We start from the raw sequence: 6,907 nt of genomic DNA, 5'->3' as shown, positions 1-6,907 counted from the left end.
ACCATTCAAGGCCTTGGTTCTGTCCAAAACTTGTGAGATTTCTTTTCTGTACTTGGTTTCCCCATAGGCTTCAGTCCGAGGACCATGCAAAGCCTTGGTTCTATCCAAAACTTGTGATATTTCTTTTCTGTACTTGGTTTCCCATAGGCTTGATTCCGAGGACCATGCAAGGCCTTGGTTTTGTCCAAAACTTATGATTTTTCTTTTTTGTACTTGGTTTCCCCATAGGCTTGAGTCCGAGGGCCATGCATGGCCTTGGTTCTGGTCCAAAACTTATGATTTCTTCTTTTTGTACTTGGTTTTCCCCATAGCTGAGTCCCGAGGGCCATGCATGGCCTTTGGTTCTGTCCAAAACCCTTGTGAGATTTCTTTTCTCGTACTTGGTTTCCCATAGGCTTGAGTCCGGACCCATGCAAGCCTGGGTTCTGTATTAAAACTTGTGAGATCCTTCTTCTGGTACTTGGTTTCCCCATAGGCTTGAGTCCGAGGCCCATGCAAGGCCTTGGTTCTGTCCAAAACTTATGAGATTTTCTTTTTTGTACTTGGTTTCCCCATAGGCTTGAGTCCGAGGACCATGCAAGGCCTTGGTTCTGTCCAAAACTTATGAGATTTTCTTTTTTGTACTTGGTTTCCCCATAGGCTTGAGTCCGAGGACCATGCAAGGCCTTGGTTCTGTCCAAAACTTATGAGATTTTCTTTTTTGTACTTGGTTTCCCCATAGGCTTGAGTTCGAGGACCACGCAAGGCCTTGGTTCTGTCCAAAACTTGTAAGATTTCATTTCTGTACTTGGTTTCCCCATAGGCTTGAGTCCGAGGACCACGCAAGGCCTTGGTTCTGTCCAAAACTTGTGAGATTTAATTTCTGTACTTCGTTTCCCTATAGGCTTGAGTTCGAGGACCACGCAAGGCATTGGTTCTGTCCAGAACTTGTAAGATTTCTTTTCTGTACTTGGTTTCCCCATAGGCTTGAGTCCGAGGACCATGCAGGGCCTTGGTTCGGTCCAAAACTTGTGATATTTCTTTTCCGTACTTGGTTTCCCCATAGGCTTGAGTCCGAGGACCATGCAAGGCCTTGGTTCTGTCCAAAACTTGTGAGATTTCTTTTCTGTACTTGGTTTCCCCATAGGCTTCAGTCCGAGGACAATGCAAGGCCTTGGTTCTGTCCAAAACTCGTGATATTTCTTTTCTGTACTTGGTTTCCCCATAGGCTTGAGTCCGAGGACCATGCAAGGCCTTGGTTCTGTCCAAAACATGTGATATTTCTTTTCTGTACTTGGTTTCACCATAGGCTTGAGTCCGACGACCATGCAAGACCTTGGTTCTGTCCAAAACTTGTGAGATTTCTTTTCTGTACTTGGTTTCCCCATAGGCTTGGGTCCGAGGACGATGCAAGGCCTTGGTTCTGTCCAAAACTTGTGATTTTTCTTTTCTGTACTCGGTTTCCCCATAGGCTTGAGTCCGAGGACCATGCAAGGCCTTGGTTCTGTCCAAAACTTGTGATTTTTCTTTTCTGTACTCGGTTTCCCCATAGGCTTGAGTCCGAGGACCATGCAGGGCCTTGGTTCTGTCCAAAACTTGTAAAATTTCTTTTCTGTACTTGGTTTCCACATAGGCTTGAGTCCGAGGACCATACAAGGCCTTGGTTCTGTCCAAAACTTGTGAGATTTCTTTTCTGTACTTGGTTTCCCCATAGGCTTGAGTCCGAGGAACATGCAAGGCCTTGGTTCTGTCCAAAACTTATTATCTTCTTTTGTGTACTTAGTTTCCCCATAGGCTTGAGTCCGAGGAACATGTAAGGCCTTGGTTCTGTCCAAAACTTGTAAGATTTCTATTTTGTACTTGGTTTCCCCATAGGCTTGAGTTCGAGGACCACGCAAGGCCTTGGTTCTATCCAAAACTTGTAAGATTTCTTTTCTGTACTTGGTTTCCCCATAGGCTTGAGTCCGAGGACCATGCAAGGCATTGGTTCTGTCCAGAACTTGTAAGATTTCTTTTCTGTACTTGGTTTCCCTATAGGCTAGAGTTCGAGGACCACGCAAGGCATTGGTTCTGTCCAGAACTTGTAAGATTTCTTTTCTGTACTTGGTTTCCCCATAGGCTTGAGTCGCCAGGCCTTGGTTCGGTCCATAACTTGTGATATTTCTTTTCTGTACTTGGTTTCCCCATAGGCTTGAGTCCGAGGACCATGCAAGGCCTTGGTTCTGTCCAAAACTTGTGAGATTTCTTTTCTGTACTTGGTTTCCCCATAGGCTTCAGTCCGAGGACAATGCAAGGCCTTGGTTCTATCCGAAACTCGTGATATTTCTTTTCTGTACTTGGTTTCCCCATAGGCTTGAGTCCGAGGACCATGCAAGGCCTTGGTTCGGTCCAAAACTTGTGATATTTCTTTTCCGTACTTGGTTTCCCCATAGGCTTGAGTCCGAGGACCATGCAAGGCCTTGGTTCTGTCCAAAACTTGTGAGATTTCTTTTCTGTACTTGGTTTCCCCATAGGCTTCAGTCCGAGGACAATGCAAGGCCTTGGTTCTATCCAAAACTCGTGATATTTCTTTTCTGTACTTGGTTTCCCCATAGGCTTGAGTCCAAGGACCATGCAAGGCCTTGGTTCTGTCCAAAACTTGTGAGATTTCTTTTTTGTACTTGGTTTCCCCAAACGCTTGAGTTCGAGGACCATGCAAGGCCTTGGTTCTGTCCAAAACATGTGATATTTCTTTTCTGTACTTGGTTTCACCATAGGCTTGAGTCCGACGACCATGCAAGACCTTGGTTCTGTCCAAAACTTGTGAGATTTCTTTTCTGTACCTGGTTTCCCCATAGGCTTGGGTCCGAGGACGATGCAAGGCCTTGGTTCTGTCCAAAACTTGTGATTTTTCTTTTCTGTACTCGGTTTCCCCATAGGCTTGAGTCCGAGGACCATGCAAGGCCTTGGTTCTGTCCAAAACTTGTGATTTTTCTTTTCTGTACTCGGTTTCCCCATAGGCTTGAGTCCGAGGACCATACAAGGCCTTGGTTCTGTCCAAAACTTGTAAAATTTCTTTTCTGTACTTGGTTTCCACATAGGCTTGAGTCCGAGGACCATACAAGGCCTTGGTTCTGTCCAAAACTTGATGAGATTTCTTTTCTGTACTTGTGGTCCCCCATAGGCTTGAGTCCGGAGAAATGCAAGGCTTGGTTCTGTCCAAACTTATTAAATTTCTTTTGGTGTACTTCAGTTTCCCCCATAGGCCTTGGGTCCGAGGAAAAATGTAAGCGCCCCTTGGTTCTGTCCCAAAATTTGCTAAGATTTCTATTTTGTACTTGTTTCCCCATAAGGCTTGATGTTCGAGGACCACGCAAGGCCTTGGTTCTATCCAAAACTTGTAAGATTTCTTTTCTGTACTTGGTTTCCCCATAGGCTTGAGTCCGAGGACCATGCAAGGCCTTGGTTCTGTCCAAAACTTATTATCTTCTTTTGTGTACTTAGTTTCCCCATAGGCTTGAGTCCAAGGACCATGCAAGGCCTTGGTTCTGTCCAAAAATTGTGAGATTTCTTTTCTGTACTTGGTTTCCCCAAAGGCTTGAGTTCGAGGACCACACAAGGCCTTGGTTCTGTCCAAAACTTGTAAGATTTCTTTTCTGTACTTGGTTTCCCCATAGGCTTGAGTTCGAGGACCATGCAAGGCCTTGGTTCTGTCCAAAACTTGTGATATTTCTTTTCTGTACTTGGTTTCCCCATAGGTTTGAGTCCGAGGACCATTCAAGGCCTTGGTTCTGTCCAAAACTTGTGAGATTTCTTTTCTGTACTTGGTTTCCCCATAGGCTTCAGTCCGAGGACCATGCAAAGCCTTGGTTCTGTCCAAAACTTGTGATATTTCTTTTCTGTACTTGGTTTCCCCATAGGCTTGATTCCGAGGACCATGCAAGGCCTTGGTTCTGTCCAAAACTTATGATTTTTCTTTTTTGTACTTGATTTCCCCATAGGCTTGAGTCCGAGGGCCATGCATGGCCTTGGTTCTGTCCAAAACTTGTGAGATTTCTTTTCTGTACTTGGTTTCCCCATAGGCTTGAGTCCGAGGACCATGCAAGGCCTGGGTTCTGTATAAAACTTGTGAGATTCCTTTTCTGTACTTGGTTTCCCCAAAGGCTTGAGTCCGAGGACCATGCAGGGCCTTGGTTCTGTCCAAAACTTCTGATTTTTCTTTTTTGTACTCGGTTTCCCCATAGGCTTGAGTCCCAGGCCCATGCAAGGCCTTGGTTCTGTCCAACACTTGTGAGATTTCATTTCTGTACTTGGTTTCCCCATAGGCTTGAGTCCGAGGACCATGCAAGGCCTTGGTTCTGTCCAAAACTTGTGAGATTTCTTTTTGTGAACTTGGTTTCCCAAAGGCTTGGTTCGAAGGACCGACGCGAAGCTTGGTTCTGTCCAAAACCTTGTAAGATTTTTTTCTGTCAAACTTGGTTAATCCCCATAGCGCTTGAGTCCGAGGACCACGCCAAAGCTTGGTTCTGTCCAAAACTTGTGACATTTAATTCTGTACTTGGTTTTCCCTATAGGGCTTGAGCTCGAGGCACACACGCAAAGGATTGGTTCTTCCCAGAACTGTAATATTTTGATTCCTGTAACTTGGTTTCCCCATAGCTCTGAGACCGAGGAACCATCAAGGCCCCTTGGGTTCGGCAAATATCCAAAACTTGTGAATGATTTCTTTTCCGTACTGGTTTCCCCATAACGGCTCGAGTCCGAGATGACCATGCAAGGCTTGGTTTGTCCAAACTTTGGATTTCTTTTCTGTACTTGGTTTCCCCCATAGGCTCACGTCCGAGGGACATGCAAGGCCTTGGTTCTGTCCAAAACTTGTGATATTTCTTTTATGTACTTGGTTTCCCCATAGGCTTGAGTCCGAGGACCATGCAAGGCCTTGGTTCTGTCCAAAACATGTGATATTTCTTTTCTGTACTTGGTTTCACCATAGGCTTGAGTCCGACGACCATGCAAGACCTTGGTTCTGTCCAAAACTTGTGAGATTTCTTTTCTGTACTTGGTTTCCCCATAGGCTTGGGTCCGAGGACGATGCAAGGCCTTGGTTCTGTCCAAAACTTGTGATTTTTCTTTTCTGTACTCGGTTTCCCCATAGGCTTGAGTCCGAGGACCATGCAAGGCCTTGGTTCTGTCCAAAACTTGTGATTTTTCTTTTCTGTACTCGGTTTCCCCATAGGCTTGAGTCCGAGGACCATACAGGGCCTTGGTTCTGTCCAAAACTTGTAAAATTTCTTTTCTGTACTTGGTTTCCACATAGGCTTGAGTCCGAGGACCATACAAGGCCTTGGTTCTGTCCAAAACTTGTGAGATTTCTTTTCTGTACTTGGTTTCCCCATAGGCTTGAGTCCGAGGAACATGCAAGGCCTTGGTTCTGTCCAAAACTTATTATCTTCTTTTGTGTACTTAGTTTCCCCATAGGCTTGAGTCCGAGGAACATGTAAGGCCTTGGTTCTGTCCAAAACTTGTAAGATTTCTATTTTGTACTTGGTTTCCCCATAGGCTTGAGTTCGAGGACCACGCAAGGCCTTGGTTCTATCCAAAACTTGTAAGATTTCTTTTCTGTACTTGGTTTCCCCATAGGCTTGAGTCCGAGGACCATGCAAGGCATTGGTTCTGTCCAGAACTTGTAAGATTTCTTTTCTGTACTTGGTTTCCCTATAGGCTAGAGTTCGAGGACCACGCAAGGCATTGGTTCTGTCCAGAACTTGTAAGATTTCTTTTCTGTACTTGGTTTCCCCATAGGCTTGAGTCCGAGGACCATGCAAGGCCTTGGTTCGGTCCAAAACTTGTGATATTTCTTTTCCGTACTTGGTTTCCCCATAGGCTTGAGTCCGAGGACCATGCAAGGCCTTGGTTCTGTCCAAAACTTGTGATATTTCTTTTCTGTACCTTGGTTTCCATAGGCTTCGTCCGAGGACAATGCAAGGCCTTGGTTCTATCCGAAACTCGTGATATTTCTTTTCTGTACTTGGTTTCCCCATAGGCTTGAGTCCGAGGACCATGCAAGGCCTTGGTTCGGTCCAAAACTTGTGATATTTCTTTTCCGTACTTGGTTTCCCCATAGGCTTGAGTCCGAGGACCATGCAAGGCCTTGGTTCTGTCCAAAACTTGTGAGATTTCTTTTCTGTACTTGGTTTCCCCATAGGCTTCAGTCCGAGGACAATGCAAGGCCTTGGTTCTATCCAAAACTCGTGATATTTCTTTTCTGTACTTGGTTTCCCCATAGGCTTGAGTCCAAGGACCATGCAAGGCCTTGGTTCTGTCCAAAACTTGTGAGATTTCTTTTTTGTACTTGGTTTCCCCAAACGCTTGAGTTCGAGGACCATGCAAGGCCTTGGTTCTGTCCAAAACATGTGATATTTCTTTTCTGTACTTGGTTTCACCATAGGCTTGAGTCCGACGACCATGCAAGACCTTGGTTCTGTCCAAAACTTGTGAGATTTCTTTTCTGTACCTGGTTTCCCCATAGGCTTGGGTCCGAGGACGATGCAAGGCCTTGGTTCTGTCCAAAACTTGTGATTTTTCTTTTCTGTACTCGGTTTCCCCATAGGCTTGAGTCCGAGGACCATGCAAGGCCTTGGTTCTGTCCAAAACTTGTGATTTTTCTTTTCTGTACTCGGTTTCCCCATAGGCTTGAGTCCGAGGACCATACAGGGCCTTGGTTCTGTCCAAAACTTGTAAAATTTCTTTTCTGTACTTGGTTTCCACATAGGCTTGAGTCCGAGGACCATACAAGGCCTTGGTTCTGTCCAAAACTTGTGAGATTTCTTTTCTGTATTTGGTTTCCCCATAGGCTTGAGTCCGAGGAACATGCAAGGCCTTGGTTCTGTCCAAAACTTATTATCTTCTTTTGTGTACTTAGTTTCCCCATAGGCTTGAGTCCGAGGAA

This window comes from Quercus lobata, chromosome 8 (assembly GCF_001633185.2).
Source record: "Quercus lobata isolate SW786 chromosome 8, ValleyOak3.0 Primary Assembly, whole genome shotgun sequence".
In the NCBI taxonomy this organism is placed as follows: Eukaryota; Viridiplantae; Streptophyta; class Magnoliopsida; order Fagales; family Fagaceae; genus Quercus; species Quercus lobata.
The sequence above is the reverse complement of the archived record's forward strand: the minus strand, read 5'-3'. Positions refer to the sequence as shown.